The sequence below is a fragment of the Loxodonta africana genome, chromosome 20, assembly GCF_030014295.1.
Source record: "Loxodonta africana isolate mLoxAfr1 chromosome 20, mLoxAfr1.hap2, whole genome shotgun sequence".
Classification (NCBI taxonomy): domain Eukaryota; kingdom Metazoa; phylum Chordata; class Mammalia; order Proboscidea; family Elephantidae; genus Loxodonta; species Loxodonta africana.
Window position 1 is genome coordinate 14,113,092 of NC_087361.1, and position 26,592 is coordinate 14,139,683.

Below are 26,592 nucleotides of genomic sequence, written 5' to 3' on the forward strand. Positions count from 1 at the left end.
ATAACACTTCCGCCGTTTCATAAATCAGAACAGTTCAGGAACTGTTTACTTTAAGGATACTCTAAATAATCTTTTCCGGTAAAGTGGAAGAAGATAGAAAACTACTATTTTTTGTCATTCTAAGAATGATTGTTATAAACCATTTGGAAACAGCCACAAAATTAACATTGATTTACGCTCATTTAGAGTAAAGTTACTTTTAGATGGAAAAAGAACACGTGTCATAAACATTCACACAACAATAATCTGCTCAGTGCTTACCAGGAACAGTGCTAGGCCAGGGCTTACAAAGAAGGATAAAATGTGATCAGCAGGCCCTGCCCTCAAGGAGCTTGCACACTTTTAGTAGAAGACACAGATGTGTAAACCATTAATGAGTAGCAAAGAATATCCAGAAAAAAGTAAATTTCTCTCCTGCTTCCTTCCGATCTCCAGTTCTAAAATCCCTTCCCTTTGAAGCAATCACTTTTTTTGTTTTTCCTCCATGTTTTCCCAGAGAGTCTATGAATATGCAAACATACTATAATACACACTCCTTTAAAAAGACCGATTATAGTATACCACGCACACTTCTTTTCCTTGCTTTTTACACTCAGAAGTCCAGCATTTCTGACCTTATTTCTCATTTTAGGAATGTGTATTGGAAAAATCCCTTCAACTTCATTTGTTAAAAAAAAAAAAAAAGGCCTAGTTGCTCTCTAATATCCCGGCCAGCTCTAATGCTCAGTGTTTCTCAGGTAGTCACTAGAGAGCTGAAAGTGTTAATCCAGAAATAGGTGATGATACATGGTAATGTATAAGCTGGGACTTAATTCTACCTTTGGGGTTGAATGAATTTAATCATTGAACCCTAATCTTGTGGTGGTATCTTTAATAATAAGCTAGTGTGGTTAGCTCTTCAGCCTTCTATCAACTCACTGGACAGATCATACTTAATAATCTCTAAAGCAGGACAAGCTAATGAAATACTGGAAACCTGGAGGGAGGTGAAATGCCTGGGGGAAGACCAGGTGAGTACCAAAAGCCCGGTGGGATTCTGCTTTACTGCAATTATTTCCTCTCATGCGCTTGGCCTTTCTTTCCCCCGAATCACCTCCCTAGGCCTGCCATCTGCTATTTGTTTAAATACACTTTGTTCTGCTTTCACTTGAATATTTATGTAGGGCCCCTGGTTAGAACTTACTGCTTGGCTTATCCTGACTCATTTCCCCCGTACCTGAGGATATTTCTGGTGGTCACAGTGGCGTGGTGGTACTTCCCAAATCACTCCAAAGAACCTCAAAGTTGGGGAACACTGTACAGACACCTGGTGGGGGAAGAAGGAGCTTTGGAATTCCTGTTGGAAAGGAATGGTGGTAATGGGTTTTCTGGTCTTTTTTTCTTTCCCTGAGGATACAGCACACAATAATGTTCTGGGTTCTGTCTGATGCTTTCTTGGGTTTCCGTTTGTTTGGCAACCGATGTGTGCGCGTGTGTGTCTGTGCGTGTGTGCGTGTGCAAGCATAGGTGCACAGGCATAAATGTATATGTGAACACAAACATCTGAAGTGTACGGATACTGGATCTTTGCCAGCCAGGGGCTTAGCGATGGGTGTCATGTAATATGGAAAAAGCATCATAGAAAAAGCGAAAGACCTGGATTTTAGCTTCAGCTCTGCCATTCTCCATGTCTAAGACCTTGGACAAGTTCTTTTCTTTGCTAAGTCTCAGTTTCCTCATTTATAAAACAGAAATTCTAATCATTGCCGATCCCACAGAGCTGTTTGTACCCACCAAGCCAAACCTAACCCACCGCCATCAAGTCAATCCTGACTCACAGCGACCCTAGAGGACAGAGTAGTACTGCCCCACAGGGTTTCCAAGGCTGTAAATCTTTGTGGAAGGAGACTGTCATATCTTTCTTCCTTGGAGCAGTTGGTGGGTTCAAACTGCCGACCTTTTGGTTAGCAGCCAAGTGCTTTAAGCACTGAGTCACTAGGGCTCCTTTTCGTACCCACAGAGGGGTACAAATGATAACATGAGTTCTTTATAAGCCGAAAAGCACTCTTCAAATTTAAGTTATTATTGATGGAGTTTGACCAAAAAGACAAAATCAACTGAAATGTGAAAAACTTTCAAAGAAGATTACTAGCCAAAGTAAACGTGAGGTTAACTGCAATAATGACAAAGCTAACATGAGTAAAACAATTATGGCCATTAAAATGTACTTGTAAAAAATGGCACAAAGAACAGCTGAACCAAGGCAATCATTTATTCTGGGTGTCAGAGTCACCCATGCTGACCGTTGTGAACAGCCCTAATGGTTTCCTGCATTTGAGAAAGGCTGCAGAAGGTTTTAGTTTCCTTACGTGACCTGTAATGCATATAACAGAGTAATGTGAGCTACATTATTTTAGATGCTCCTTACCATTCTATTTGCACATTTAGCCTCATGAGAATTTGGCTTGCTGTCCAAAAGAATGTTTACGTATGTAAACCTTCAATCCTTTCAAATATATCCTAAATCCAAATTTCTCTATCACATAAGGTTAACACAGCATGTCTGTGTCTGTGTGCGTGTGTGTGTGCGTGCATGCACATGTGTGGTGTGCACAAATCTCTCTGATATTCCTGGGCTGCTCTTCCTCTGTGCCCCTTATTTGCACCCTGCACAAGATCTGTCATTTCTCCAGAGCCTCAGACTTACCGCCCCCCCCCCCCCCCGAAACAAGGGAAACAGGCAGAATCACGGCAGTATTCACCAGAATTGTCTTCCTGGCTTTTTCATGCCTCTCAAGGAAAATTTCTCCTGATTGCATTTCATAGGGCAATTCACTCACGAGATATAGATATTTATTAAGTACCTACTAAGTGTTAGGAACTGTTCTGGGTACCAGAATTATAGTGGTGAATAAGAGAGAGAGATGAGGTCCCTGATCTTATTGAACTCACATTCTAATGAGAGGAGACAGACAATAAACAAGTTAAAAATAAACGTTATAATTTCAGATTTGAGTGCTACGGAGAAACCAAGCCAGGGTAAAAGGCTAGAGAATGACTTGAGGCAGAAGAAACTATTTTGAAAAGGAAGGAAGTGAATTGTATACAGAGGTAAGACTGTTGAGAAGAAGTCAGCTGGGCATCTGGGGCCATTAAAATCTGTCCAGGGGGAGATAAGCTATTAGATGCATATTCTATATGGTGTAAGCCTGCTTGCTTTAGAGAATCAGGTGTGAAATTTTTCTTTTTCCGTGTACCCAGGAGGGAGGTTGTTGGTAGAACCCTTTGTCTAGCAATGGATAAGCGTCTTGTTCTGTCAGACTGTCATCTCCTCATTGATGCATAACTTATCTCCAGTGAGACATCCGTCACAAAGAGAGGTGACCCCACTCAAGATTGTTGGTAGCTAAATGGAACAAAACAAAAGCATTTACCATCGCTGAGGCACAATATTCTCATTTAAGTTGCTTCATTTTAATGTCTCTCTCTTAAGACACAATTAAAAAAAAAAAGTCAATTGTCTTACAATGGTAGTTGTAAATACCTTTCACTAATATATAACCAGAACTACAACCGGAACGCTCCTTAGAAGCAAAGATGGTGAGACTACGTCTCATATCCTTTGGCCATGTTGTCAGGAGGACTCAGTCCCTGGAGAAGGACATCATGCTTGGTAAAGTAGAGGGTCAGCGAAAAAGAGGAAGACCCTCAATGAGGTGGATTGACACAGTGGCTGCAACAGTGGGCTTAGGCAAAACCACGATTGTGAGGATGGCACAGGACCGGGCAGTGTTTTGTTCTGTTGTCCATAGGGTCACTATGAGTCGGAATTGACTCGATGGCACCTAACAACAACAATATAAAATTCTGTTTCCAAAATATGTTCTTCAGTTTCCTGGGGAATTATTATTATTTTTTATCCCTTTACAGATTAAAATCCTACCATTTCTCCAAAACAAAAAAACCAAACCTGTTGTCATCCTGTCCAGTCGATTTTGACTCATAGTGACCCTATAGGACAGAGCAGAACTGCCCCACAGGGTTTCCAGAGAGCAGCTGGTGGATTGAAACTGCCGACCTTTTGGTGAGCAGCCGAGCTCGTAACCACTACACCAACATTCCTCCAGACTGAATCAATCCCTACCTCTTCTATGAAGCCTTCCTCACCTTCTCAACCATTATTGTCTTCTAGTCCTCTTAAAAGAATGACTCAATTGAATGTCATTCTAATCAAGCTTATGTTTGTTTGGTTGCTTGTTTTTGTCCTCAGGCCTCTACATGATTATAAGCTTTCTGAGGGCAAGGGAAATGTGTGATTTTTTTTTTTTTTTTGTCTTTCTCAGTGTTTACTAATGGGTCTTCACAATCAAAAACTTTAGCGTTGACAGGGGCTTTTAAAAATATCTAATTCAACCTCACTCCCCATTTAGAAGTCCCACAGAAAGCCATCATACTTCTTGCTTGACTTTCACAAGGCAACTTATTACCTTGTTGTACAAACTTGTGTTGCTATTTTTATTATCTGAGCAGCCTGTAGGGAAGACACACCTTTTTTGATTTCTATATGACAGTACATAAGTAGCTTATTTTAGTAAGGGGAAGGGAAATTAAGAAAATGTATCCCAAAATTGGAGGGTGGAGAAAAGGTGGTTATCATTTGCTAAGATAATGCTCTCTGAAACTTATTTTAGGGTGGAAACTGAGTCTTCGAGCCTGGGTGGACTGGCACCTGGGCAGTCAAGGAAGATCAAAGCAACTCGAAGTAATAAAGGACACAGAACATTGGCCTTTCGGGGGAATACGGAGGAGGTTAACTGTGAGCAGAGTTGACTGCTGCATGGGGGGTGGGAGGGGAAAATCAGAAAAAAAGGAGATCCCCAGTGAAGGAGCAGTCCAGAAGGGAAGACCTCATTTCAAATGGGGCTTTTTATGTTTGTTACAGGATTAAAAAAAAAAAAAAAAATGTATTGCAAATTCCCTCCTGCATTTCCCCTAAATTAAAATCTTCAGAAAACCTAATCCTTTTGTGGGAATGAATTATTTTTGGGTAGCTAGAAGGGTGGAAGGGTGGTTCATGTTGATTGGCATTGGGCAAAATCAGTGACTGTATGTGAGAAAACTGGAGCCAAAGGATGGCTACAGTAGAAAAGCAGGTTGGGAGATAGGGAACATCTAAGTATGACAGTGTTAGTTAGGTTTTTGAGCACTTACTTTGTGTCAGTCAGCACCATGAACATACTTCAAATATGTTACATCATCAGTCCTGAGCACTAGTGATGCAGCAGTTAAGTGCTCCGCTGTTAATAGAAAGGTCAGCAGTTTGAATCTACCAGGTACTACATGGGAGAAAGATGTAGCAGTCTGCTTCTGTAAAGATTTACAGCCTTGGAAACCCTATGGGGTAGTTCTTCTCTGTCCTATAGGGTCGCTATGAGCGGAAATCTACTCGACAGCAATTTAAAAAAAAACATTTATATAATCAATTATTTTACTGAAATCAAGACTGTATATTTATCTCTGTTACATTTCAAGTTTGAAATTTAAAATTATTATTTGATTACTTTTAGGAGCTGTTATTTCATACATTAATTAATAAATCTTTCTACTTTGTTTTGCAAAGTAAACTAGATCTAACTTTATTGTCGTTTTTCTCCATCTTGTCCACCAATTATGAAGGCTGTCTTTTTGGTTAAAATGAAGTATTTCTCTGATATATAGAATAAGACCCTGGACTAGATTCTTTACTCTTTTTGGACTAAGGAGGAACACAAGCTTAGAAGGCATTCATGAAGGCAGAAAGCCATTGGCAAGGTGAATATGCTGAAATGGAGCACAAAGAAATAAGCCGATCAGATGTTGGTCAACCAATCCAATTGAGGCAACGGGCAGGACCATTCAGTAAACTTTCTTTAGTTTTAGTTGACTTTCCCATTTATATCTATCAAGACTGATGTAAATATAAAACTGGATCTGAATTATATGCTTGCCTGAGGAATCTTGAATTCTCCTATAATTAACAGTGGCCAACCGCCCCACCTACTAGCTATAGTTATAGGGACAGCATGACCTTCTGGGACCGATAGGAACTTGAGATGTCAGTTAGATTGTGCCCCCTCCCCTCCACACACACGCTGATGGCCCACCACCAGATTCCAAAACTTCTTTCGAGAAGGAGATTTCACATTCTGCAGTAACCAGTTGCAGGATTTCACAGACATAAATTCCCTAATATCTAATCTGAATCTCTCCTGTTGAACTTTAAGCTTATTTCCATTCTCAGAGGAGGTGGGAAACATCTGGAGAACATTTTCCTTAAAATAATAGCTCACATATTTGAAGTCAGCAATTAACTCCTTTTGTTTCTCTAACTGGAATAATGTCAGCTGCTAAAACAGTCTATAAAACACTTGAGAGAACACCTAAAAGAGAAACTTCTAAAATAAAATCTTTTTTATTTCCCAAAATAAGAAAATATCGCTGTTCTCAGAGTGTAGAGTGCCTGAGTTCTAGGCTTGACTTAAGCAAGTCACTGTCCTCACTGTGCATCAGTTCCCACATTTGCAGAATGGGGATATTGGCTAGATGACTTCATGGTCCCCTCCATTTCTAACATTTCCTGGTGTCATGAATTGATTTATGTCCCCCCCAAAATTTGTGTATTAACCTGGTTAGGCCATGATTCCCCATATTCCGTGGTTGTCCTCCATTTTGTGATTGTAATTTTATGTTAAAGAGGATCAGGGTGGGATTGTAACACCGTTTCTAAGGACACATCCCTGATCCAAAGTAAAGGAATTTTCCCTGGGGTGTGGCCTGCACCGCCTTTTGTCTCTCAAGAGATAAAAGGGAAGCTAGCAGACAGTGGGGACCTCATACCACCGAGAAAGCAGCACTGGGAGCAGAATGCGTGCCCTTTGGACCTGAGGTTTCAGTGGTGAGATGCTCCCAGACTGAGGGAAGACTGATGACAAGGACCTTCCTCCGCAGCCGACAGAGAGAAAGCCTTCCTTTGGAGCCAGCACCCTGATTTGGACTTCTAGCCTCCTGGACTGTGAGAGAATAAACTTCTCTTTGTTAAAACCATCCATTTGTGGTATTTCTGTTGTAGCAGCACTAGATGACTAAGGCACTTGGTCACTGTGAACATGAAGAGCATGACCACACTTTATAGATAAATGAGTTCATGACAGTAAACAGTCAAGCCTTCGGATATCAGAGACTAATCTCACACTCCCAATTACTTTTCAGTATTTCACTCTCATTTCTCACAGTTGGAGCCCTGGTGGCACAGTGGTTAAGAGTTCGGCTGCTAACCAAAAGGTCAGTAGTTTGAATCCATCAGCCGCTCCTTGGACACTCTATGGGGCAGTTCTACTCTGTCCTATAGGGTCACTATGAGTCGATGGCAAGTTTGGTTTTTGGTTTTGGTTTCTTCACAGTTAGAGATGGAACATGAAGAGCTTGAATGAGCCCCCTACTCCTCCGGTGAAATATTTAGGTGTACCTGACCTGAAGTCAAAGAAAGAATCTAAATAAGAAACAAAGTTTAGGGGCAAAAAATCATTTTCAAAACATATTTAAAGGTTGAATAAAAACGTGAAGCCTACTGTGCAATCTTTAAAAAGTGGCTACAAATGATAAAACGCTTCCTTCAGCATGTGGGTTCATAAGTCCCCTGGGGCCATTCAGCAGGTATCGGTGCTGTGCCTCCTGTGATAAGAATGATAACAGAATACAAAGTGTGCATCTCGGGAAGGGGAAGTGGGTAGTCAATGGGTGTGACATAGTCATGTTTTAGGAGCTACAATAATTTTCATTTTGAATACAAAACTGAAGATCCAAAATCCAGAGGCAGTGCTACAGTAAAGCAAAGTAGGCAATGGTGAGGGCTGCCCAAGAATAAGGCCTCCCCTTTCCATAGTTCCATGGACCTAGCAATATGCAGCAAGGTAAATTCCTTGCTGGTTGACCCAAGAATCATGGTAGAGCTCTCTATTGCTCATATAAGCATCCTTCTACCTTCTCTGCACTAGTGTAGTTTGTGTAAACAACAAAATGTAAAATAAAAGTGATTTCAGGCCTTGTAAAGGAGAGAGAACATCATCCGTCTGTCAGTTTGTCGTACTGTGGTGGCTCGTATGTTGCTATGGTCCTGGAAGCTATGCCACTAGTATTTCAAATACCAGCAGGGTCACCCATACTGCACAGGTTTCGGTAGAACTTCCAGACTAAGATAGAGTAGGAAGAAAGGCCTGGCAATCTACTGAAAATTAGCCAATAAAAACCCTATGGATCACAACAGAATATTCTCTGTTACAGAAGATAAGTCCCCTATGTTGAAAGTCACTCAAAATACACAGTGGCCACAATGGACTCAGGCACACCAACAATCATGAAGATGGTGCAGGACCAGGCAATGTTCCGTTCTGTTGTACATGGGTCACCATGAGTCAGAGGTAACTCGATGGCAACTTACAACTAACAACGAGAGAGAGATGTGTGTGGGGATATGTCATCTAATGTAATCCATTGATCCGAACATTGGAAAAGTATCCATTTCTTGGAACATTTCTTTACTGCAAGCACTTCTATCTCATCCTGAACTCTGGTGCTGGCCGATGGGGTTACAAGTGAGTTCAGCCAAACAGAACTCAGCAACGTCCTTGTTTAATGCATAGTTAACACTCAGTTGTTGAAGTGGTCCTTTTTAAATAACCTGGATGAATTGAAAAAGTAAAATGATAAAATTACACACATTTTCAAAATATCTAAAGTTTGAGAGACGAGAAAGTTTAAAGCAAGTTAATCAAGATGATAAAAGCAGATAACTGGTTTTCTGAACGACCTCCGTCTAGGTCCTGAGCGTTAGGGAGTGGGTGGTCCTGAGGCAGCACGTAGCTGTGGGGGGAGGGTCAGGGAGGGGAGACTGCTTGGTCACAGATTCAGACTTTCCCTGAGCAAGGCCATCATATGAGAAGCTCTTGCTTTTGTCCATTTCTGTAATTCTGTGTGCCTTCTAGATACTTCACTATGTATCAGCACCTTACTGAAGAACATTGAGAGATTAGCTGAAACTCAAATGAGTTAATGGCGCTTCTTCATGTTGGAAGTTTTGGCACAAGTGTTGAAAATTGAGAAAGTTGAAATATAAAGTACAGTAGGCTCAGTTCTGGGCCGGCACAGCACGTCCCAGAAGCAGGACGGAGAGCCCTTTGCCACTATGGACGTTTCTCCCACTTCTTTCCTAGAAGGGTGGCAAGGAAGGACTGAAGAGCACCAGAAATGCTCTTTTCTCTGCGCCGTCCTGTTTGGCACCTTGTACTTAGTCTGTAAGTATATTCAGAAGATGAAGCCAGCAAGTCAACTTCCTGTGCTAGCATTCTCTTTCTATTAACAGGCTCTTAAGGCAGTAGACTGTTCACTTTTGTATTTTTATAGGAAACTGTAAAATAAATAAAAATTCCCTGAATCAAGAAATAAATCCTAGCCTAATCCATCTCTCCAAAATACTAAAATATTTACACCAGTCTTTCAGTTCATTGAAAATAAAATTAATTAAATTACTGTGTGGGCGCATGTGTCTTTTTATAGGTTTAGAAGTGGGAGGTAGGGGGCATCAAACAGCCAATCGCTGACCTTTTTTTCACTTTTGAGCTGGTTGTTTAGGGGTCTAGTTGTTGCCGTTTTATTTTACCTAAGATTATCTTAAGCCACATAACCTTGAATTACCCGATATTAAATATCAAGCCCTAGAGTTTCTATCACACATAAGCAAAACATATAAAATGAAATCAACAGCACTTGGAAAATAATTAATTTCTACCAAATTTGGCTCCACCTACCCTTCCACTGAGCTAACCTTCAGTCAGAACAGCAATCCTACTAAAGTTGCAGTACTCAGTCCTGGAAATTTCTGAATAATAAAAGAACTTAAAAAATCTGATAATTTCTTGGTCAGGGAAAATGTCAATTTGTTTTTTTTTCTGATACTTAGTGCCAGAGTAGCAGAGATCATTCCACAGGACTGTTTCCAAAAATGAATTTAAATTTTTGAAAAATGTAGTTCTTGAGCTGGGGCTCAGCCTAAAACACCACATTTTGATAAATTGTCAGCCACAGAGAGGGCAGTCTCTACAATCTACCTCCTTTCAGCCACAGCTCCATCTAGATAATTAGCCTGCGTGGTAACATCCTGCCCTTTGAACACAGGCAACGCGCAGAAGGCAACCAAACCACAGTTATCTTGGTATTGGAAGTTTCATTTATTTAGCGGGTGGAATTTATTTTGAGGGAGAGAGAGATGGATGTGCTGTCTGGGAGGAAAAATCATAAGATTTTCACAGTTAAGCCACTGAACATTTTTCAGGGAAAATGGAAGTGGAGAAAGGCAAGGACAAAGAATTACGGAATAAATGCCAGTTCCTGTGGAGACATCAGTTAGGGAGGCTGGGAATGTGTAAGAGATTTTTCTTTTTAGGAGCAAAGTTTGCTTCAAAGCACAAGTATTCATAAAAACCTGTGGAATTCCACTGATAAACATGCTTCCCAAATGTTATTTCTTAGGACTTAGAATGTGAATGGAAAACTGAATTGGAGATGAGAGACTTGGGTTGCAGTCACTTCTTAGTCATTATGTCCTTATGTGCATTTCAGGGCCTCCTTTTCCTCAACTATAAAATGAGAGGAATGAGTTAGTTTGGGGTGGGAAGTCCAAAAGCCTGGAGAAAGCAGGAGGAGCATGGGTGAATGGAATTGGAGGACCAAGGTTTGTGTTTGTTAAGGATGGAATTATGGTCGCCTAAAATATGTGTTGGAAATGCTGGTGGCGTAGTGGTTAAGAGCTAGTCTACTAACCAAAAGGTTGGCAGTTCAAATCCACCAGGCACTCCTTGGAAACCCTATGGGGCAGTTCTACTCTTCCTAAAAAACCCAGTGCCCTCGCCGTCCCATAGGGTTGCTATGTGTTGGAATCCTAACCCTGGTGGCGTAATGGTTAAGAGCTACAGCTGCTAACTAAAAGGTCAGCAGTTTGAATTCACCAGGCGCTCCTTGGAAACATATGGGGCAGTACTACTCTGTCCTACAGGGTCGCTATGAGTCAGAATCAACTCAAGGGCAATGGGTTTGGATTGTATTTTTTAATACCTTTTGATGTAATCCCGTTTGGGAATATGACTTTTTTGTTGTGTTAGTGAGGCCGTATCAGTTGTAGGGTGTGTCCTAAACCTAATCACCTCTGAGTTATATAAAGAGTTCGCCAGCAGCTGCTTTTGTAAAGATTACAGCCTTGGAAACTCTATGGGGCAGTTGTACTCTGTCCTACAGTGTCTCTGTGAGTTGTAATCAATTTGGCGGCAATGGGTTTAGTTTTTGGTTTTATAGACAGAGAAAAGGAAGCACTTACTGGGGAAGACACATTCTATCTTATAATGACAGAGGCAGGTGAATCTGAAATCCCAAGAGCATTGGCTACTTGGAGTGGAAATAGATAAAGAAAGGACCTCCCCCTAGAGCCACATGCTGAATTTGGACTTCCAGTCTCCTGAGCAGTAAGAAAAGAAATGTCTGCTCTTTAAAACCACCCACTTGTGGTGTTTCTGTTACAGCAGCACTAGATAACTTAGTCAATGGTGAACCTGTGAGCAACTGCCCCATCCAGAGGGGGTAGCTGCTGAACAACTCACTGCCTCTTGATCTCGGCCATGTGCGCCTAGTTTGGGCAGGGTTTCCAATCTTTCAAGAGAAGCCGAAAATCTGGACACTTTGGGAAACCTCTTCATTTTTAAATTTTGGCTCAATTTTTCATTTTAATACTGTCTAGTTGAAAAAAAAAAATCCCTCTGTGGGCAGGATGCAGATCTTTGTACCAGGTGGTTTTTAACATCTCTCTCCTTCTAAATGTATGGGGGATTTTACATGTCTTTATTTGCTTAAATTTCTAAATCCTGTCGTTTCTCTTTACCATGTCCATTTGTTAGTTAACTAATTCAACAAGCTCATATTGAATTTTTGGGCACCATGTTAGTGTCTGAAAATACACAAAAACAAGTGAAAGTGAAACAACGACCTACTCTTAAGAAGCTTCCAGTCAACTGTTGCAGGTAAGATTTCAATCTAGTATGATAAGTGCTTCGATAAAGATAAGATAGACTTTAACCCGGATGGGGTTGGGAGACTGGCCTTATTCAGGGACAAGGTCCTGAGGGACAGTGCCAGGACTAATGCTTGAAGGATAAATGAGGTTGTCCAGCAAAGGAGGGAGGGAAATGCAATGTATTTCTTGTCCTTCATCAAAATCATATGATAGCATTAGAGTGGCCAAATAGGGTAATGGTTAAGAGCAGCAATTCTGAGCTAAACTGCCTGAATTAAACCCTAATTCCATTACTTACTAGCTCTGTGATTTCGCTGTGCCTCAGTTTCTTCTCCATACATTTGAGATAAGGATATATCTCCCTGGCTTATGAGATTGTTGAGGGGATTAAGGTAATTAATACAAGTAAAGTACTTAGAACGTGCCCAGGTATAGTAAGCACTCTATTAAAAAAAAAAAAACAACCAAACTCGTTGCCATCAAGTTGATTCCGACTCATAGCAACCCTGTAGGACAGAGTAGAACTGCTCCATAGGGTTTCCAAAAAGCAGCTGGTGGATTCAAACTGCTGACCTTTTGGTTAGCAGCTGAGCTCTTAACCACTGCACCACCAGGGCTCCTAAGCACTCCAATACTTAAATTAAAAGAAGAGGGGACCTCCAGTACACAGTCCACAACACTTTGCTTTATTACATTCTTGTTTTTGAAGAATCTGAAAGATAATGATTTTTGTTCTCACTCTGCTCCAGACCTAATATGAAAACTAGGGTGACTAATTGTCCACTTGGCTGAGATTCCAGACAGGCAAGGCAGAGACAGTTATTGTTATGGATTAAATTGTGTCCTCCAAAATATGTGTTAGAATCCTAACCTGTGGATGTAATCCTCTTTGGATTTTTTTTTTAATTACGTTAATTAGATCATACCCCAGTATGGTGGGTTCCAAATCTAGTCACTTCTGAGTTATAAAAGGAGCAGATTAGACGCAGTGTGGAGAAGGAATGGGGAGACCCCTGTGAGGGTTGTCAACAAGCCAAGGAACCAAGGAACGCCTAGTACTACCTATGAAGAAGGAATCGACATGGCCAAGACCCTAATTTGGACTTTCAGCCTCCAAACTGAGAAGATAAATTTCTGTTCTGTAAAGGCACCTACTTGTAGTATTTCTGTTACAGTAGCACTAGGAAACTAAGATAGTTCCTAATAAGTGGGAACAAGTCCCGTGTCTGCTTTCCACCTCCCGGTGCAGCAAGCCCCAGCCTGTTTGCCATATGCAAACACTAGTTGAAATCCTGGATCCCTCCTGATTCACTTCCCTCAGCGAGGCCTGGTCACTCCACAGCCTTAGTTGTACTGACTGCAAAGGATTTGGCCTTGAAATTCAGAGAACTGAGGACATTTCTGTGAGGTGATAGCAACAGGTTGGCCTTGTGGGAGTAACTGCGAGACTTAGGCTACATTCTACTGCTGACAGAAGTAAAATTAGCAAGTAATAATAGCTATAAACTTGCTAGGTCAGGACAATAATCAACATAGAGTCACTTTTTAGATGCTTGACCTTCCATGTCATTTTCGAGGACTTGAATAATAATAATATTGATAGTTTACACTCGTGTAGTGTTTAGTAGGAGCCCTGGTGGCACAGTGGTTAAGAGCTCGGCAGCTAACCAGAAGGTTAGCAGTTCAAATCCACCAGCTGCTCCTTGGGATCCCAATGAGGCAGGTCCACTCTATCCTGTAGGGTTGCTATGAGTTGAAACTGACTCATCGGCAATGGGTTTGGGGTTTTTTTGGTTTAGCATTTAGTATGTTGCAGGAATGTGTCCTTCCATAGGGCTCTGTGTAATTCAGAACTACATTAAGTTTTGCATATGAAAAAATGCATATGAAAAAACCCACTGTAGTCGATTCTGACTCATAGCGACCCTTTAGGACAGAGTAGAATTGTCCCATAGGGTTTCCAAGGCTGTAAATCTTTATGGAAGCAGACTACCACATCTTTCTCCCACATACTGACTGTTGGGTTGGAACCACTAACATTCTGGTTAGCAGCCAAGCACTTAACCACTATGCCACCAGGGCTCCTTAATGCAAGGTAAATCCATTGCCATCAAGTCAATTTCGACCCATAGCAACCCTATAGGACAGAGAAGAACTGTCCCATAGGGTTTCCAAGGAGAGGCTGGTGGATTCGAACCACTGACTTCTTGGTTAGTAGCTGAGCTCTTAACCACTGTGCCATCAGAGCTCCTAATGCAAGGCAAAAAACCAAAAAACCCAAACCCATTGGTGTCGAGTAGATTTCGACTCACAGAGACCCTATAGGACAGAGTAGAACTGCCCCATAGGGTTTACAAGAGAAGCCTGGTGGGTTAGAACTGCTGACTTTTTGGTTAGCAGCTGTAGCTCTTAACCACTATGCCACCAGGGTTTCCAGTGCAAGTTGGTAACCTCAAATCCAAAATATCAAATGAATCCCAAACTGTTTTTAGTCATGAGCATTTATTTAAATATGAAATGTTAATTTCCAAATAATGAAGCAATTCTGTAGCGTATTTTGAAAAATGGATTCCTGGTCATAAACTCTAGGAGAGGGTCATGGGCAAGGACACTGCATGTAAGTGTTCTTTCGTGTGTCTGGAGGATCAGGTCTTTATCTTTGGGAATTCTCTTTGCATCTAGTTCAAAACTGTATATGAAATAGGTCTTATAAGTGCTTGTCAAATGAGTGTATGAATGGCACTGTATTTTCATCCTGTCTGTTCCCCTTTTCTGAATGTTAAATTAAGATCTTGGAAGGTATGATGGCTAAGACAGCAGCACCCTGGCTCTTGAACACTGAATTGACATTCTTTTCTCTGCCTACTACTTTCATTTTCACTGTCCTGATTTTGCATCTTGGTGCCTGCTACTGGCTCACAAATATGAAAAGTCTCAGATGTCCTTAAAAATTAATAAAGAAATGAATTAAAATTTTCCTTAGAAATTAATAAAGAGTGCTACATAGTTTAAAAAAACCTATAAAGAACAGGAAAGGCTTGACTGACTGTAAAATAATCATGAGATTGGTGATAATTTTTATTAATTTGTGGGATGATTGAAAGATTCTATATAGCTATTCTCATTGGACTTGACCGGAGCTGAGTGACAGAACTATGGAGGCATCTTTTCTAAGTCTTCAGTTTGGCTAGCACTCAATGCCTCAAGTAAATCTCCGAAGTTCTCTCCCTCTACAATGGTAATCTGAGTCTCCGTTTCCTTGTTTGTAAAACTGAAAGCGTTGGACTAAGGGATCTCTAGAGTTACTTTCAGGTCTAAAAATTCCGCTGTGCTTGACTCTATCCCACCCAGTCCTTTTTTGCTATTGTTGCTCTGTTCTAATAGTGCCAGGGACTGGAAAGAGTCAGGCATCAGGCTGTGGAGTCGAGGATTAACAGGACAGGGGGTGGTGGTGAGAAGGAGGGGGAGACATGAGCGTTGAATTATTTCATACTCATGTGAACCCTTCATCGGCACTTTGTAGAGTTCTGGGATTCTTTTCCCTGTGACTGCCTGTGTTGTGGGCCGCATCCTTGCCATGAATTTCTGTCTCCTGCCTGTAGAAACTGGCCAAGATACATCACTGACCACCTGCTCACTTTCTTACACAAGGCGACTCCCCAGACTTATTTTCTTTGCTTTCTCCTCCTGCTGGTTTATGGTTTTCCCTTACGTAGCAATAAAACTCTTGGAGCATCCTCTTAGGAATGAATTAATGCCACTTAAGTATATTTCCGTTAGCTGCCCTTTGATGGTTCCGTTTAAAAACAAAAGAGGGAGCTGGGGCAGCTTGGTTCTTATTGAAATTTTCCTTCTCTTTGCTTTAAAGAGGAAACCCTGGTGGTGTAGTGGTTAAGTGCTATGGCTGCTAACCAAAAGGTCAGCTGTTCAAATCTACCAGGTGCTTCTTAGAAACTCTGTGGGGCAGTTCTACTCTGCCCTATAGGATCACTATGAGTCGGAATTGACTCGACGGCACCGGGTTTGGTTTTGGGTTTTTTTGCTTTAAAGTTACCGCTTCTCAGACACTCTTAGCTACACTCTGTCTTAGTCATCTAGTGCTGCTATAACAAAAGTACTACAAGTGGGTGGTTTTGACAAACAGAAATTTATTTTCTCACAGTTTGGGAGGCTAGAAGTCTGAATTCAGAGCGCCGGCTCTAGGGGAAGGCGTTCTCTGTCTGCTCTGGAGGAAGGTCCTTCTCTCTTTGAGCTTCTGCTCCTGCCTCCTGTGGCTTGGCATCTGTCTTCCCGCATCTCTGCTTAATCTGCTCTTTTTTTATATCTCAAAAGAGATTAACTCGAAATACACCCTACACTACTCCTGCCTCATTAACATAACAAAGACAACTCATTCCCAACTGGGATTATAACCATAGGCCTAGAGGTTAGGATTTGCAACATGTAGTTTTGGGGGACATAATTCAATCCATAACACACTCCAAAAGAGCTTTGCTAACGATAAAAAAATACGTCTGGGAAGTACTGTCAGAAGACAAATTCACCATTTTTTCAGTAATATTTTTCCCAGGCCCACCTGTGTGAGCTTTCCTTGTACTCCCTTAAATAACAAAACGTGTGTCTGAATTTCAAAAGAGCAGAACACCATCTTGTTTCTCACCCTAAGAGGAAACAGATTAGGGATCCATTGTCAGGATCTCATTTCTACTTTGTATAGTCTGCAATTTGTTTTTACCTTCCCCACGCTTTATACTTTATTTATTCATCGGAATCCCGTATTTAATCTGGGTCACCTTTGGGACAGAATTTTCTATGAGGTTCAGTTTCCTCTTCTCACGGAGCCCTGGTGGCGCAGTGGTTAAGCGTTGGGCTGCTAACCAAAAGGTAGGCAGTTTGAATCTACCAGCTACTTCTTGGAAACCTTATGAGGCAGTTCTACTGTCTTCTAGGGTCGCCGTGCGTCAGAATCGACTCGAGAGCAGGGTGTTTTTTTTTTTTTAATCCTGAGCCTGACACTGACCTCTCTGTGGCCTTGGGTAAGTCGCTCAGAGTCTCTAGGCTCCTGGCTTCTCTGCGGTAACACAGTAATAGAATCTGGATATTGAGGAAATTTTTTCCCAAAGAGAGGCACACTGTCACGGAAAGAACCACTCCAGAAGCCCAAACCACTAGAATGGGCTATTTTCTTTCATTCTTTATTTTGTTTGCTTAAAAAGTGAAGTTTACCAAGTGATACGCAGTTAGATTGGGGTAGTGTCACCATGACCTGTTTCATGGAGCTCATTAACACATTCCGTTTTAGTTTTCCTGTTTATCTCATTCAACAAACAGATTTTGAACTGCTGTGCCAGGAACTATGGTGAATGTAAGCATGACTAGGATACCGCTTCTGCTTCAATGGAAATCCAAGGCAAAGATGGTTGTTTTAGTTGCTGTTCAGTCAATTCCGACTCTTTGTCATGTGTGTAGGGTAGTATGTAGAGGGGAGCTACTCCATAGGGTTTTCAAGGCTTCCAAGGTACTTCTGAGTGGGTTTTAACCACTAACCTTTCAGCTACTAGTTGATCGCTAAACCGTTTGCACCACCCAGATACCCAGGCAAAGATAGGCATATAGGAAAAAAATACAAAGACCCTGGCCCTACTTCCTTTTCCTATCAGGCTTTCAGTTTTCCTCTTTCTTCTCTACCTGCTTCTTTTCTTTCATTGTCCTTTCCCATCTCCATCTCTAATTCCTTTGCTCTTTCCCAGGTCTCTGATTTCCACCTAGTACAAACCAGTCCATTTTAAACCTGAGCCAGAATAAAGACTAATGTTCTTCAAAATTATAGTGTGTTCAAGAGAGAAACTGAGGCCTAAATTGACAGATTCCCCTGAGTGCATAGAAGATTCACAAAAGTCACTGGCCATCGTAAAATATACCCCAAAACAGACAAAAGAAATAATGTGGAGACACAGTGACCATGAAGTTCAGCAGATTCCCCTTTGTGACAAAGACATCTGTTAATCATAAATTAGCTCGACGTTTATCTTATGCAAAGAATTTAACCTTAGATCTCCTTGCTTACTGAGAGATAACCCTTGGAGTTCCCTGAACAATTAAGCTATCTTTAGTATTTTAAAACCTCCAATTACACCTGAAGATTTGTGCAAATGAATGGGGGAGACAGCCAGGCCAGAAACCACCTAGTAACTTGATACCAGCTGACCTCAGTAAGGGGGGACATGGATCAATCAATCTTGGTTAATTTTCCATTTTATTTCCTTCTCTTGTCCTTAAAAACTTCATTATAGCTAGCCTGCTTTAAGTCATCTGTTTTTTTTTTTTTTTTAGAAACAAATGGTCTCCCTACATGCACAGAGATAACTGCTCCAATAAATCTATTATGGATTGAATTGTATCTCCCAAAAGTATGTGTTTAAATCTTAACCTCTATGCCCATGGTTATAATCTCATTTGGGAAGGGGTTGTCTTTGTTATGTTAATGAAGCAGGATTAGTGTAGGGTGTACCGTGAGTCAATCTCTTTTGAGATATAAAAAAGATTAAAGGCAAACTAGCAAGCCAACGTTTGGAAGCCCTGGTGGTGTAGTAGTCGGCAGTTTGAATCCACCAGGCGCTCCTTGAAAACTCTATGGGGCAGTTCTACTCTGTCCTATAAGGTCGCTATGAGTCGGCATTGACCCGATGGCAATGGGTTTGGCTTTTTTTTGAGCAAGCCAACACAGGGCAAGAGAGATGCCAAGCCACATGAGGATTGCCCAGGATACAAAGATCTTCCTCCAGAGCTAACAGAAAGAAAAGCCTTCTGCTAGAGTCAGCACCCTAAATTCTAAACTTCTAGCCTCCTAAACTATGAGAAAATAAATTTGTTTGTTAAAACCACCCATCCATGATGTTTCTTTTATAGCAGCACTGGATAACTAAGACAGAATTTGGTACTGGCAGAGTGGGGTGGTGTTCTAACAGATACCTAAAATGTAGAAGCAGTTTTAGAACTGGGTAATGGGTGGCGGCTGGAAGTGTATGAAGGTGCCTAACGGTAAAATCCTAGATTGCCTTGAAGAGACTGTTTGTAGAATTATGGACATCAAATGTGATTCTGATGAGGGTTCAAAAGGAAGTGAGGAGAGCTGTAGAGAGAGTCTCTGTCGTCTTAGAGGATACATATGACACCAGCAACAGAATATTTCTAGAAATGCAGACATTGAATGTGCTTCTGGTGAGGCTTTAAAAGAAACTGATGAACCTGTGACTGGACAATGGACGAAAGGTGAAGCTTTTTATGCAGTGGCAGAGAACTTGTCTGAATTATGTTCAAATGTTTGGTGGAAGACGGAATTTGTAAGAGATAAACTTGGCTATCCGGCTGATAAGATTTCCAAGCAAGCTCTTAAAGGGCCACGCGGTTTCTCCTTGCCACTTATGGTAAAATATGGAGGAAAGAGATGGACTTAAAAGTGAACTGTGCAAAATGGAAACAGAACTTAAAGATCTGAAAAATTCTGCTGTATAAACTCAGGACACGTGTCCTAGAATGTGCACCAAGGATATGGCTATACAATCTTTTGCTAAAGAGATTAAGCCTGTGACTGATGGATCTATCTGACTACCCCAGCAGAAAATCCATCAGCTTAGACAGAAGGGGACAGAAAAAGAACAAAAGGAAAGAATGCTGTCTGCCTCTTGGAATGCTGTAGACAGGAAACAGGCCAAAGGAGCTACATCTGTTGTCTTCCAAGGAAAGAAAAGTATCATCCCTGGAGCAGCCTGAAGATCAACAGAACTGTTGGAAGGAGCATTGGAAGCAGAGCCTTCTGGATTTCAGAGGATGGGACCATGGTCTCTGATATCTCAAAGAGTTGGAAGTTCGACAACTTGGTTCTGGAGTCTGGGGCTGCCAGCGGGATGCGGCTGCCACCCAAAGTTGAGGGAGTGGGGCTGCCATGCCCAAGGGACAGAAGAATGAGGCCTACTGGGGCTGAGGGGATGGGGTCACCCCTCAGATGAAGTAGGAAAATGGACTGCTTAAAGCTGAGGGAGGGAACAGAGGTGTCATCCCAGTAGGCCTGGAAGGCGGAGTTGAAGCCCAGGGCCTAAGGGCCTCCACTTAGAATGCAGAGGGCATTGCCAACACCCAGAATCTGGAGGGCAGGGCCACTGCCCAGATGGTCTCAGACAATAGAGGATTATTTTCAAGCCTCGAGAGCTAAAGCAATTTGTTCTTCTGGGTTTTGGATTTGCTTGGTGCCTGTTTTGGAAACTCTGGTGGTGTAGTGGTTAAGTGCTACAGCTGCTAACCAAAAGGTCAGCAGTTCGAATCCACCAGGCACTCCTTGGAAACCCTGTGGGGCAGTTCTACTCTGTCCTATAGGGTTGCTTTGAGTCGGAATCGAGTCGCCGGCAATGGGTTTGGCTTTTTTGGTGCCTGTTATCCCTTCTTTTCCTCCAATTTCTCCCATTTTTAATGGAAATGTCTACCTTGTGTCTGTTCCACCATTGTACTTTGGAAACAGACAACTTGTAGTCTCGATTTCACAAGTTCACATAAGAAAAGGAATTTTGCCCCAAAATGGAACATACCTAAAGTCTCACCCATATTTGATTTAGATGATTCAGAAGATGAGATTCTGAACTTGGAGTTTATTTAAGACTTTTGGGATAATGTGATGGGGTGAATATGTGTTGCATGCAGCAAGGACATGATTTTGGGGGGGCCAAAGTGTGGAATGTTATGGGTTGAATAATGTCCCCCCAAAACATGTGTTGTAAATCCTAACCTCTAGGCCTGTGAATACAATCCCATTTGGGAATGGGTTGTCTTTTTTATGCTAATGAGGCAGGAATAGTGCAGGGTGTATCTTGAGTCAATCTCTTTTGAGTTATGAAAGAGCAGATTAAGCAGAGATAGGGGGAAGAAAGATGCCAAGCCATGTGAAGACTGCCCGGGAGCACAAGCTTAAAGACACAAGGACATTCCTCCAGAGATGACAGAGAAAGAAAGCCTTCCCCTAGAGCCGGCACCCTAAATTTAGACTTCTAGCCTCCTAATCTGTGAGAAAATAAATTTGTTTGTTAAAGCCACCCATGTGTGGTATTTCTGTACTAGATAACTAAGACAAACACTATATATTTTCATTTCTTTGTGCTTTATTTTTTTTTTAAGTGGAACCCATGAATCAAAATTATCCCTCGTCCTCACTGAATTTAAAGGCAGACTTCTTGTAAGCAAGGAGAAAGTACCCACATGGTATGACTATTGCTGTTGTTAGTCACCAGTGAGTTGGCTCTTATGCTTGGTGACCTTATGCGTAACAGAATGAAATGTTGCCTGGTCATGCACCATCTTCATAATCTTTGATATGGTATGATGGTGGTATGATTAAGGTGGCATTTAAGAGTACCCACCCCTACCTAGAACCAAAAGATCCTCAATATGATGGATTGACACAGTGGCTGCAACAATGGACTCAAACATAGCAACGCTATGAGTTGGAACCGACTTGATGACACATAATGATGACAATAGGTCTGCCATGTGCTTGAAATTTCTATTAAAGTACCAGGATCTGGGAAAGCTAATACACTGGAAGGTTTTTACGACAGATGACAGACTCATATGGAGAACAGGGCCCCAGGTACTGGGACTCAGGGGATTTACGAACATATGCCCTGAGGCAGTCTAGGAGGCCTGAGTGGGTCACTCTGGTTGGGAATAGGTAGAGAGTAAGGTTCAAAGTAACAGGTATCTTAGGGAGTGCAGAGGCGTGAGATGAAGGCCTGAAGCGCCTCGCCAGGAAACCTCTCTTGCAGCTCCTGGGGGGAAAGCCTGGTCATAAAGGTGTGATTAATTTGCATCTACCACATCACCACAGTGAGGCAAGACTGAGTATGTTCATAAAGGATCCCCCACAGGCTGGCCTCCCAGGAAAGTTGACCTCCCACAAAGCTCAATGAAACTGGCTAAGATGTGCTTAAGATGAACAATCATGGTCATCTTCAAGGCTGGGACCCAGCCCTCCCTCCCCTCATCATGCCAGGAGAAAGGCTGGAGCTTCCCCAAACATGCACACCAAGGGGCAAATGCTGCCACCAGCTTACTACATTAGACAGCTGGAGTTGCAAGGCTTGGACCCCAACGATTGATGAGTGGCCAGAAGAGGGCTGGAGCCAAGGTTCTGCCAGGTCACATTGCTATTTTATTTTAGCCTCTGATCACACCAGGGGAAAGGCTGATGCTTTCCTAGTCATGCAGTTTAAAAGCCTTCCAGGCCAAGGGGCAGGGTCCTTCTCCTGGATCCATTTTTGTGCACAACCCTAGCCTGGGGTGTGCCAAAGACAACAGGGGACCCTCACACCTGCTACTGCTCCTGTCTGTAAATTTTTCCAATAAACGCTGTTTGGCCACTTGCCTTTGCACAGGAAACTCCAGATTCTACTCCAGTGCTTTACTCGGGGATGAGAACTCTAAGAAATGAAGGCTTCAGAGAAATGCTCTCACCTGTCAATTAACTAATTGATCGATCCATCCATTCAACACTCTTCAGTACTTAGCAAGTGCCAAGCACTGTGCCAGGTGTTGGAGACACAACAGTGTCAAGGAGTGGAGAATGAGGTCCCTGTCCTTGAATAACTCACAGTCTAGAGGGGCTGTCTGGCCGAGGAGTTCACTGCTCAGCCTCACGCTCTGCATCATTTTCCATCTCTGTGAAATTAGTAATAGGGAAACAGTCACCTCCTCTTTATGTGTTTGGGCTGACCAGCTCACTCGGATGATAGCTGCCAGCATTTTACAACCTCACTCTGGCTTCCCTTCGCCTCCCAGTGTGCGATTAAGCTTCCTCTGCACTCCAGGCCTTGATGTGTATCCACAAACAACAAACTTATTTTAGTATCAGTCTGAACAACACTTGCAAAGAATGCAAACAGAAGACATTGCATAGCAAATATAATGACCTCCGAATGATCTCTATGAGTATCTGGCCTTATACAGAAGCACATCGAAAAAAAGAATGGGATAGCTATAAAAACTCTGAGGCTGGCAAAAAATCACCAGCTCAGCATGCTATTTGGCATGTAATGATATTCTGGACTTTCAGAGGAATCATACTAGGTTCTTATGGCCCAGCTGTACTTCCTCTAGCTTCTACCAAAATCAAATGACACCATAATGGTGAACAAAATTCCTCTTTATATATGTCTATCATCCACCTAACTTTAAGTTACCTACCTACCCACCTATTCACTCATCTTCCAATCTACTATTTTTCTCCTGACCTACCTAGAGTTATCCATGTGGGCAAAGCAGTACAGACACACACACACACACACACACACACACACACACACACACACCACTTTCTGAAAGTCAGTTCTGACTCATGGCAACCCCATGTGTGTCAGAGCAGAACTGTGCTCCACAGGGTTTTCAACGACTGGTTTTTCAGAAGTAGGTCAGTAGGTCTTTCTTCCAAGGCACCTCTGGGTGGGCCTGGACCTCCAGCCTTTCGATTAGCGGCTGATTGCGTTAACTGTATCACCCAGGGACTCCACAGAGACACAAAGGTTAGTTATGTACTTGGGTATAGAAAAGAGAATTTAAGCATCTGTTAAAGGATCCTTGGAATCAAACATATAAAATATAATTACATTTTACAATTTACATGAGACTTTTCCTTCAAAGAGCTCAAATTGCTACAAAGTTACTTTTTAAAACATGCTCAAAATAAAGATCCTATGTAAATTGAAATCGTAATAGCTTGAATTTTCAGTTATTTTGTGTCTTGTCAGATTCCTGGAACACATAGGTGTAAATAACATCAGAGCAGAAAAATCATGCTAACGTGCGGTAGAATCTCGTTAGAGGAGGGCTTGGGTCACTCCTGGCCACCATTGTCCTTAAGGTCTGGAACCTCCTGCTCACTGTGATATGGAAGCCAGGCAGCCTCTGTAGCCCTTGACACTGGCACTGTTGTTGTTGTTTCTAGGGGCTGTCGATTCTCGACTCGCACTGACTCCACGTGACAGAGTCAGACTGCCCGGGAGGGTGTCCCAGGCTGTAATCTTTACAAGAGCTGATTGTCAGGTCTTCCTCCTGTGGAGCTGCTGAGTGGGTGCAAACCACCAACCTTCTGGATAGCAGCTGAACTCTTAACTGTGGCACCAGCAGGGCTCCTTGATACTGGCACTAAACAAAAAAAAAACAAAAAACAAACCCATTGCTGTCCAGTGGATTCGGACTCATACGACCCTATAGGACAGAGTAGAATTGCCCTATGGGGTTTCCAAGCAGCAGCTGGTCAAACTGGTGACCTTTCTGGTTAGCAGCCAAGCTCTTAACCACTGTGCCACCAGGGCTCCATACTGGCACTACCTGGTTACCCCTTGCTGTCGAGTTGATTCCAAGTCACAGCAACCCTGTATTGGTACTACTAGGGGTTAACTGAAGTCCTGTTATTATTGTCATTATTTTAAATTATACTTTAGATGAAGGTTTACAGAACAAACTAGTTTCTCATTAAACAGTTAGTACACATATTGTTTCATGACATTGGTTAACAACCCCACGAAATGTCAACACTCTCTCTTCTCAACCTTGGGTTCCATACTACCAGCTCTCCTGTCCCCTACTGCCTTCTAGTCCTTGCCCCTGGGCTGTTGTACCCCTTTAGTCTCATTTTGCTTTATAAGCCTGTCTAATCTTTTGCCGAAGGGTGAAGCTCAGGAATGACCTCATTACTGAGCTACAAGGGTGTCCAGGGGCCATATTCTCAGGGTTTCTCCAGTCTCTGTCAGGCCAGTGAATCTGGGTTTTTTTTTTTGTGAGTCAGAATTTTGTTCTACGTTTCTCTCCAGCTCTGTCCGGGACCCTCTATTGTGATCCCTGCCAGAGCGGTCAGTGGTGGTAGCTGGGCACCATCTAGTTGTACTGGACTCAGTCTGGTGGAGGTCGTGGTAGATGTGGTCCTTTAGTTCTTTGGACTAATCTTTCCCTTGTGTGTTTAATTTTCTTCATTCTTCCTTGCTCCTTAAGGGGTGAGAAACAGTGAAGTATCTTAGGGGGCCACTCACATGAAGTCCTGTTATTCTTAACAATTCATTGAAGAAATATTTAGTGAGGGCTGTTATGGATTGAATTGTATCTCCCCAAAATATGTGTTGTAAATCCTAACACCTATACCTGTGGTTGTAAGGAACCCCGATGGCACACGCTTAAGCACTTGGCTGCTAACCGAAAGGTGGACAGCTCAAACTCACCACATGCTTCTTGTGAGAAAGATGTGGCAGTCTGCTTCCAGATTACAGCCTTGGATACTTTATGGGCTACTCTACTCTGTCCTATAGTGTCGCTGTGAGTTGGAATAGACTAAACGGCAATGGGTTTCCTTCTGGTTGGGATATCTGTGGTTATAATCCTATTTGGGAATGGGTTTTCTTTGTTACGTTAACGAGACAGTATTAGTGTAGGGTGTGTCTTGAGTCAATCTCTTTTGAGATATAAAAGAGCACATTAAGCGGAGATGGGGGAAGACAGATGTCATGCCACATGAAGATCACCAAAGAGCCAAGGAATAGAAACTGAAAAAGACAAGGACCTTCCCCCAGAGTAGACAGAGAGAGAGAGAGCCTTTCCCCAGAGATGGCACCCTGAACTCAGACTTCTAGCTGCTAAACAGTGAGAAAATTTCTATTCATTAAAGTCACCCACTTGTATTTCGGTGACAGCAGCACTAGATAACTACAACAAGGGCTTAGAGTGTTTTAAGCACTGCTAGAGTCTGTTGGGGTATTGGTGGTTCAGGGGTAAAATTCTCACCTTCCATGCTGGAGACCCTGGTTTGATTCCTGGCCAATGTACTGCATACGCAGTCACGACCTGTTTGTAGTGGAGATCTGTGTGTTGCTCTGATGCTGAACGGGTTTCAGTGGAGCTTCCAGACTAAGATGAACTAGGAAGAAAGGCCTAATTCCAGAAGAAATGCAATCTCATTCCAAAAATCAGCCAATAAAAATCCTATGGATCACAATGATCTAATCCATAACCAATCATGGGGTAGGCTCAGGAGACCAGGAAGCATTTTATGCCATCGTGCATGGGCTTACCATGAGTTGGGGGCTGACTCAGTGGCAACTAACAACAACAACAAAAATAAGCTCTGTTAGCAATAACAATATTAAAAGCAACAAACTTTGAATGAATGTTTACCAAGTATCAGACACTGTGCTAGGTGCTTTACATAAATAATCTCATTTAAAACCCCAACAACACTGAGGGACAGGTACTAGGACTATATTCATTTTGTAGGGGAGGAGATGAGGGTCCAAAGAAGTTAACTTGTCCAAGGCTGTCACACAGCTAGGAGGTAGCACAGCAGGATTTGAACCTGACAGTCTATTTCTAGAAGCCTCACTTTCAAGACTATTCTGGATTAAAGCCACTAGAAGAGTCTATGGCATCAGTATCTCAAGAAGTAGTTCAACTAAGTCCTTAAAAAGTATCACTAAGACCCTAGTTATATT

The 26,592-nt window shown here is 42.2% G+C and overlaps 1 protein-coding gene across 4 annotated transcripts in view; it reads right to left on the minus strand.

The window, feature by feature from the left end:
- Positions 1 to 26,592, minus strand: part of COL8A1 (collagen type VIII alpha 1 chain) — a 184,312-nt gene that overhangs the window by 10,371 nt on the left and 147,349 nt on the right. For 2 of the 4 annotated variants that reach the window (XM_010598600.3, XM_010598597.2), the window contains exon 3: positions 1,217 to 1,306. The exons of the other annotated variants lie outside the window; for them this stretch is intronic. The gene's annotated coding sequence lies outside the window, so the exon portion shown is untranslated. The remainder of the gene's footprint in view (positions 1 to 1,216; positions 1,307 to 26,592) is intronic. 4 annotated transcript variants of the gene reach the window in all.